The sequence below is a fragment of the Hibiscus syriacus genome, unplaced genomic scaffold, assembly GCF_006381635.1.
Source record: "Hibiscus syriacus cultivar Baekdansim isolate YM2019G1 unplaced genomic scaffold, ASM638163v2 tig00109957_pilon, whole genome shotgun sequence".
NCBI classification, from domain to species: Eukaryota; Viridiplantae; Streptophyta; class Magnoliopsida; order Malvales; family Malvaceae; genus Hibiscus; species Hibiscus syriacus.
In genome coordinates, this window is record NW_024062539.1 from 1,331,619 (window position 1) to 1,341,571 (window position 9,953).

Sequence of the window (9,953 nt, forward strand, 5' to 3'; positions counted from 1 at the left end):
CCTTAAACGAAGTCTATATGCGATATTGGGGTTTTACGATGATTTCTGAGATTACTTTCACTGATTGTACTATCTGTTAACTCGGCACCTGACTCGGGTACAACTCTAAGTAGTGACACTTTGATAGCTCTTATTGAACTTCCTCTCAATACCCCTTAAATTGAAATGATGGTTTACACCTCTTAGGTTCACTAACATTCTCAAAGCCGTTACTTTCCACTATTTCTGAATCTAACTCGTTCGTTGTACCGTTGGTCGATACATCCTTGTAACGATCCCTATCCTCCACCATCCGTATATGTGCTCGACTGAAGTTACCTTGATGTATACATCTTATAATGGTTTCCTCAATTGTAATCTCGCTTCCACGATTATTTCTATGTATATTGAGGCCTTCAGGTCTCTCAGGAACTTATTCTTACTATTAAAGATCATTCTTAGCTCTTACGGGCCTCATCCTTGTCAAAACTGACCATCCAAAGTGAGAAGTATTGATACTCTACTTGTAGTATCGATACCCTAGGGTCAAGTATCGATACCCCTGTGAGTATCGGTACCAAAAATGAATTATGTTTCTAAAACTAAGGCCCAGTATCAAAACTGCCACCTTAAGTATCGACACTTTAGGGGAAGTATCAATACTCCACTTGGCAGTATTGATACTCCCAACCTAAAATCCCTAATTTTAGCCCCAATTCATCCAATATCAATATTGTTTATCCCAATATCAATGCTCAAACCCTAAAATAGTTATATAGCCCCAATTCATCCAGTATCTATACTGTTTATCCCAGTGTTGATACTGTAGGAGACACACACCTCCCTTAGTCCTCAGACAAGGGCCTCGCCATGAGTCACCTTTATCGGATCTCTACTCAGACTGACTGTAACTGCTTTACATTATCTAATTAAAACTCTAACTCGTCTTGACATTATCCAAATGCAACTCTAACTCTACTGTGTAGTAACTATATGCAATGTTGACTTGTATTTGGCCTCACAAAGCCATCAGACACTAGCAACTATGGATATCACATTCGACTAACCCATCCCTCATGAGTTTTAGGCCTCGTACCCAAATTAGCCATTGAAGTGCCTTGCGTTCTTACTGTGGTTTATCCGGGGTAAGGACATCACACCTGTCAACCTACCCTTCGTGAGTGTTAAGGCTTTGGCACTTACCACAAAAGTGCCTCACGCACTTGCTTCAGGTTTTATCAGATATTCTATACCACTAGAAGATCATCACTGCCTGAACTGGGCTAATGTGACTATACATGCATACCTAAGGCCTAGAGGCTACATGACACTACATTGCTAACTGAATCTTCATGAGTTTTTAGACCACACACCCTCACTAGCTCCTAAAGTGCCTTATGCACTTACAGTGCCCCACTATAACAACTAAGGTAACATGGGTATACCCTAACAAAACTGGACTCACTAAGGTGAGGTCGTCCTCTTTCTAAATGTTATCTCGTTTGTTCTTTATCTACAATGTTACATGAAGGGTTAATGGTCTGATACTACTATTTTTTTCTACACTGATTCACTTTGGTCGCTCATTACTAACATGTAATTAACTTCTTTTTTTGTCTCTAGTGAAGTCTCTACGTGATCTAAAGGTTTTACAATGTTTTCTAATATTGTTGTTCACTAACTGTACTATCTGTTAGCCTAGCACTTGTCTCGGGTTCTCCTTTGAGTAGTAACACTCTGATCATTCTTATTGAACTTTCTCCCAATACCCCTTAGATTGAAAGGACATATTATACCTCTTAGGTTCACTGACATTCTCAAAGCCTACACTCTCCATTATTTCTGAATTTGACTCGCTCATTGTACCGCTAGTCTATACATCCTTTTAATGATCCTCCAACTCCACTCTCCGTATACGCGCTCAGCTGAAGATACCTCGAGCTATACAACTTAGAATGGTTACCTCTATTTTAATTTCGCTTTCATGATTTTTTCTAGGCATGTTCAAGCTTTCAGGTCCCTCACGAGCTCATTTTTACTATTACAGATCATTTTTATCTCTTATGAGCCTTATCTGGGTCAAAATTGACCATCCAAAGTTAGTATTATCGATACTCTACTTGTAGTATCGATACCCTAGGGTCAAGTATCGATACCCCTGTGAGTATCGGTACCAAAAATAAATTATGTTTATAAAATTGAGGCCCAATATCGATACTGCCACCTTGAGTGTCTATATTGTAGGGGCAATATCGATATTTTTAGCTTAAAATACCTAATTTTAGAAATAATTCATTCAGTATCGATACAATTTATCCCAATATTGATGCTTAAACCCTAAAATAGTTATTTAGCCCCAATTCATCCAATATCGATATTGTTTATCCTAGTGTTTATATAGTAGGAGACACACACTTCCCTTAGTCCTCAGATAAGGGCCTCGCCATGAGTCACCTTTATCGGGTCTCTACTCAAACTGACTGTAACTGCTTTACATTATCTAATTGAAACTCTAACTCGACTTGTCATTATCCAAATGCAACTCTAACTCTACTGTGTAGTAACTATATGCAATGTTGACTTGTATTTGGCCTCACAAAGCCATCAGACACTAGCAACTATGGATATCACATTCGACTAACCCACCCCTCATGATTTTTAGGCCTCGTACCCAAATTAGCCATTGAAGTGCCTTGCGTTCTTGCTGTGGTTTATCCGGGTAAGGACATCACACCTACAAACCTACCCTTCGCGAGTGTTAAGGTTTCGGCACATGCCACAGAAGTGCCTCACGCACTTGCTTTAGGTTTTATCGGATATTCTACATCACTAGCTCCTAAAGTGCCTCATGCACTTATAGTGCCCCACTATTACAACTAAGGTAACCTGGGTATACCCTAATAAAACTGGGCTCACTAAGGCGAGGTCGCCTCTTTCTATTGTTTTCTGAGATTTTTGTTCACTAACTGTACTATCTGTTAGCCTAGTACTTGACTCGGGTTATTCTCTGAGTAGTGGCACTCTAATCGCTCTTATTGAACTTCCTCTCAATACCCATTGGATTGAAAAGACATATTACACCTCTTAGGTTCACTGACATTATCAAAGCCTACACTCTCCATTATTTCTGAATTTGACTCGCTCATTGTACCGCTAGTCTATACATCCTTTTAATGATCCTCGTTTTCTACTATCCGTATACGTGCTCGACTGAAGATACCTCGAGCTATATAGCTTAGAATGGTTACCTCTATTGTAATTTCGCTTCCATAATTATTTCTAGGTATGTTCAAGCTTTCAGGTCCCCCACGAGCTTATTTTTACTATTATAGATCATTTTTACCTCATGCGAGCCTTATCTAGGTCAAAACAGACCATCCAAAGTTAGTAGTATCGATACTCTACTTGTAGTATAGATACCCTAGGGTTAAGTATCGATACCCCTGTGAGTATCGATACCAAAAATGAATTATGTTTCTAAAATTGAGGCCCAGTATCGATATTGTACCTTGAGTATCGATACTATAGGGGCAATATCGATATTTTCAGCTTGAAATACCTAATTTTAGAAATAATTGATTCCGTATTGATATTGTTCATCCCAATATTGATGCTCAAACCCTAAAATAATTATTTAGCTAAAATTCATCCAGTATTGATATTGTTTATCCTAGTGTTTATACTGTACGAGACACATACTTCCCTTAGTCCTCAGACAAGGGCCTCGCCATGAGTCACCTTTATCGGGTCTCTACTCAGACTGACTGTAACTGCTTGACATTATCTAATTGCAACTCTAACTCGACTTGGCATTATCCAAATGTAGCTCTAACTCTGCTGTGTAGTATCTATATGCAATGTTGACATGTATCTAGCCTCACAAAGCTATCAGACACTAGAACCTACAGTTATCACATTCGATTAACCCACCCCTCATGAGTTTTAGTCCTCACGCCCAAATTATACGTTAAAGTGCCTTGCGTACTTGATGTAGTTTATCCGGGTAAGGACATCACACCTATAAACCTACCATTCGCGAGTGTTAAGGTTTCGGCACATGCCATAGAAGTGCCTCGCGCACTTGCTTCAGGTTTTATTGGATATTCTACACCACTAGACGATAATAACTATCTGAAATGGGCTGATGTGACTTTACATACATACCTAAGGCCTAGAGGCTACATGATACTACATTGCTAATTGACTCATCATGAGTGTTTGGACCACGCACCCTCACTAGCTCCTAAAGTGCCTCATCACTTACAGTGCCCCACTATTACAACTACGGTAACATGGGTATACCCTAACAAAACTGGACTCACTAAGGTGAGGTCGTCCTCTTTCTAAATCTTATCTCGTTCATTCTTTATCTAGAATGTTACATGAAGGCTTAATGGTCTGATACTACTGTTTTTTAATACACTGCTTCACTCTGGTCACTCGTTACTAACATGTAATTAACTTATTTTTTATCTCTAGTGAAGTCTCTACGCGATCTCGAGGTTTTACGATGTTTTCTGAGATTGTTGTTCACTAACTATACTATCTGCTAGCCTAGTACTTGACTCGGGTTCTCCACTGAGTAGTGATACACTGATCACTCTTATTGAACTTCCTCTCAATACCCCTTGGATTGAAAGGACATATTACACCTCTTAGGTTCACTGACATTTTCAAAGCCTACACTCTCCATTATTTCTGAATTTGGCTCGCTCATTGTACCGCTAGTCTATACATCCTTTTAATGATCCTCGTTCTCCACTATCTGTATACGTACTCGACTGAAGATACCTCGACCTATACAGCTTAGAATGGTTACCACTATTGTAATTTCGCTTGCATGATTGTTTCTTGGTATGTTCAAGCTTTCAGGTCCCTCACGAGCTTATTTTTACTATTACAGATCATTTTTATCTCTTACGAGCCTTATCTAGGTCAAAACAGAACATCCAAAGTTAGTAGTATCGATACTCTACTAGTAGTATCGATACCCTAGGGTCAAGTATCGATACCCCTGTGAGTATCGGTACTAAAAATTAATTATGTTTCTAAAATTAAGGTCCAGTATCGATACTACCACCTTGAGTATCGATACTATAGGGGCAATATCGATATTTTCAGCTTGAAATACCTAATTTTAGAAATAATTCATTTATTATCGATATTTTTCATCCTAATATTGATGTTCAAATCCTAAAATAGTTATTTAGCCCCAATTCATCCAGTATCGATACTGTTTATCCTAGTGTTTATACTGTAGGAGACACACACTTCCCTTAGTCCTCACACAAGGGCCTCGCCATAAGTCACCTTTATCTGGTCTCTACTCAGACTGATTGTAACTGATTTACATTATTTAATTACAACTCTAACTCGACTTGGCATTATCCAAATGCAACTCTAACTCTTTTGTGTAGTATCTATATGCAATTATCTGTTGAAGTGCCTTTCGTACTTACTGTGGTTTATCTGGGTAAGGACATCACACCTGCCAATTTACCCTTCGCGAGTGTTAAGGCTAAGTCACATGCCACATAAATGCCTCGTGCACTTGCTTCAGGTTTTATCGAATATTATACACCACTAGACGATCATCACAACCTGAACTGGGCTGATGTGACTATACATGCATACTTAAGGCCTAGAGGCTACATGACACTACATTGCTAACTGGCTCTTCATGAGTGTTTGGGACATTCACCCTCACTAGCACCTAAAGTGCCTCATGCACTTACAATTCCCCACTATTACAACTAAGGTAACCTGGGTATACCCTAACAAAACTGGACTCACTAAGGTGAGGTCGTCCTCTTTCTAAATGCTATCTCATTCGTTCTTTATCTAGAATGTTACATGAAGGATTAATGGTCTGATACTACTGTATTTTACTACATTGTTTCACTCTGGTCACTCGTTTCTAACATGCAATTAACTAATTTTTTATCTCTAGTGAAGTCTCTACACGATCTCGAGGTTTTATGATGTTTTTGAGATTGTTGTTCACTAACTGTACTATTTGCTAGCCTAGTACTTGACTCGGCATTATACTATTACAGATCATTTTTATCTCTTACGAGCCTTATTTGGGTAAAAACTGACCATCCAAAGTTAGTAGTATCGATACTCTACTTGTAGTATCGATACACTAGGGTCAAGTATCGATACCCCTGTGCGTATCGTTACCAAAAATGAATTATGTTTCTAAAATTGAGGCCCAATATTGATACTGCCACCTTAAGTATCGATATTATAGGGGCATTATCGATATTTTCAGCTTGAAATACCTAATTTTAGAAATAATTCATAATATCGATACTGTTCATCCTAATATTGATGCTTAAACACTAAAATAGTTGTTTAGCCCCAATTCATCCAGTATGAATATTGTTTATCCTAGTGTTTATACTGTAGGAGACACACACTTCTATTAGTCCTCAGAAAAGGGCCTCGCAATGAGCCACCTTTATCGGGTCTCTACTCAGACTGACTGTAACTGCTTTACATTATATAATTGTAACTCTAACTCGACTTAAAATTATCCAAATGTAACTCTAACTCTGTTGTGCAGTATCTATATGCAATGTTGACTTGTATCTGGCCTCACAAAGCCATCAGACACTAGCAACTACGGATATCACATCTGACTAACCCACCCCTCATGAGTTTTAGGCTTTACGCCCAAATTATACGCTGAAGTGCCTTGCGTACTTGCTGTGGTTTATCCGGGTAAGGACATCACACCTGCTAACCTACCCTTCGCGAGTGTTAAGGCTTCGGTATATGCCACAAAAGTGCCTCGCGCACTTGCTTCAGGTTTTATCAGATATTCTACACCACTAGACGATCATCACTGCCTGAACTGGGCTGATGTGACTATACATACATACCTAAGGTCTAGAGGCTACATGACACTACATTGCTAACTGAATCTTAATGAGTGTTTGGGCCACGCACCCTCACTAGCTCCTAAAGTGCCTTATGCACTTACAGTGCCCCACTATTAAAACTAAGGTAACATGGGTATACCCTAACAAAATTGGACTCACTAAGGTGAGGTCGTCCTCTTTTTAATTGTTATCTCGTTCGTTCTTTATCTAGAATGTTAGATGAGGGCTTAATGGTCTGATACTGCTGTTTTTACAACATTGCTTCACTCTGGTCGCTCGTTACTAAGATGTAATTAACTTATTTTTTGTCTCTAGTGAAGTCTTTACGCGATCTCTAGGTTTTACGATGTTTTTGAGATTGTTGTTCACTAACTGTACTATCTGCTAGCCTAGTAATTTACTCGGGTTCTCCTCTGAGTAGTGACACTCTGATCCTCTTATTGAACTTCCTCTCAATACCCCTTGGATTGAAAGTACATCTTACACCTCTTAGGTTCACTGATATTCTCAAAGCCAACACTCTCCATTATTTCTGAATTTTACTCACTCATTGTACCGCTAGTCTATACATCCTTTTAATGATCCTCGTTCTCCACTATCCGTATACGTGCTCGACTAAAGATAATTCAACCTATACAACTTAAAATGGTTACCTCATTGCAATTTTTCTTTCATGATTGTTTCTAGGTATGTTCAAGCTTTCAGGTCCCTCACAAGCTTATTTTTACTATTACATATCATTTTTATCTCTTACGAGCCTTATCTGGATAAAACCTGACCATCCAAAGTTAGTAGTATCGATACTCTACTTGTAGTATCAATACCTTAGGGTCAAGTATCGATACCCCTGTGAGTATCGTTACCAAAAAAGAATTATGTTTCTAAAATTGAGGCCCAATATCGATACTGCCACCTTGAGTATAGATACTATAGGGGCAGTATCGATATTTTCAGCTTGAAATACCTAATTTTAGAAATAATTCAGTCAGTATCGATACTGTTCATCCAAAAATTGATGCTCAAACCCTTAAATAGTTATTTAACCCCAATTCATCCAGTATCGATATTGTTTATCCTAGTGTTTATACTGTAGGAGACACACACTTCCTTAAGTCCTCAGACAAGGGCCTCACCATGAGTCACCTTTATCGAGTCTCTATTCAGACTGATTGTAACTACTTTACATTATCTAATTGCAACTCTAACTCAACTTGGTATTATCCAAATGCAACTCTAACTCTGTTGTGTAGTATCTATATGCAATGTTGACTTGTATCTGGCCTCACAAAGCCATCAGACACTAGCAACTACGGATATCACATCTGACTAACCCACCCCTAATGAGTTTTAGGCCTCATGCCCAAATTATTTATTGAAGTGCCTTGCGTACTTGCTGTGGTTTATCCGGGTAAGGACATCACACCTGCCAACCTACCCTTCGCGAGTGTTAAGGCTTCGACACATTCCACAGAAGTGCCTCACACACTTGCTTTAGGTTTTATCGGATATTCTACATCACTAGACGATTATCACTACCTAAACAGGGTTGATGTGACTATACATGCATACCTAAGGCCTAGAGGCTACATGACACTACATTGCTAACTGACTCTTCATGAGTGTTTGGGCCACGCACCCTCACTAGCTCCTAAAGTGCCTCATGCACTTACAGTTCCCCACTATTACAACTAAGGTAACCTGGGAATACCCTAACAAAATTGGACTCACTAAGGTGAGGTCGTCCTCTTTCTAAATGCTATCTTGTTCGTTCTCTATCTAGAATGTTACATGAAGGATTAATGGTATAATACTACTATGTTTTACTACATTGTTTCACTCTGGTTGCTCGTTACTAACATGTAATTAACTTATTTTTTGTCTCTAGTGAAGTCTCTACGCGATCACGAGGTTTTACGATGTTTTTTGAGATTGTTGTTCACTAACTGTACTATCTGCTAGCCTAGTACTTGACTCGGGTTCTCCTCTGAGTAGTGACACTCTGATCGCTATTATTGAACTTCCTCTCAATACCCCTTGGATTGAAAGGACATATTACACCTCTTAGGCTCACTGACATTCTCAAAGCCTACACTCTCCATTATTTATGAATTTGACTCGCTCATTGTACCGCTTGTTTATACATCATTTTAATGATCCTCGTTCTCCACTATCCGTATACATGCTCGACTGAAGATACCTCGACCTATACAGCTTAGAATGGTTGCCTCTATTGTAATTTTGCTTCCATGATTGTGTCTAGGTATGTTCAAGCTTTCAGGTACCTCACAAGCTTATTTTTACTATTACAGAACATTTTTATCTCTTACGAGCGTTATCTGGGTCAAAACTGACCATCCAAAGTTAGTAGTATCGATAATCTACTTGTAGTATCGATACCTTAAGGTCAAGTATCGATACCCCTATGAGTATCAGTATAACAAATGCATTCAGTTTCTGAAATTGAGGCCCAATATTGATACTACCACCCTGATTATCGATATTGTAGGGGGAATTATCGTTACTCCCCTTGGAAGAATCGATATTTCTAGCTTGAAATCCATAATTTTAGCCATAATTCATCCAGAATCGATACTTTTCATCCTAATATTGATGCTCAAACCCTAAAATAGTTATTTAGGCTCAGAAAGTCACCCAAAAAAATTATCCTAAGGTCCACAGTTTGGTTCCTAATAAAGTGCTAAAGGTTTAGGGAGTTAACTAGGGTCTTAAAGTAGCATAAACATGTCTTTTTAACCTCTAAAATGTTATTTGATATTGATATCAAATATAAACTCTAAAATGATTAAATATTCAAATTCTAGCAAATTTTTATAATTATGAATATCTTAACACTCCAAAAGATTAGAAATACACTACCTTGGAATAAAAAGCCCAAAACAAAGACCTTTTGCTTAGCCAAACTCCTTTCATTGATGATTTTAGTGAAAACTCCCACTTTTATCTTTAACTATAAAAACCCAAGGCTTCATTCACTAAAACAACGTTGCTAAAGGAATTATGAACAAAAATAAAACATAAAAAGAAGCCAAGATCTTACCTTTAGCTTGGCCTTTTGAAGAGAAAAAG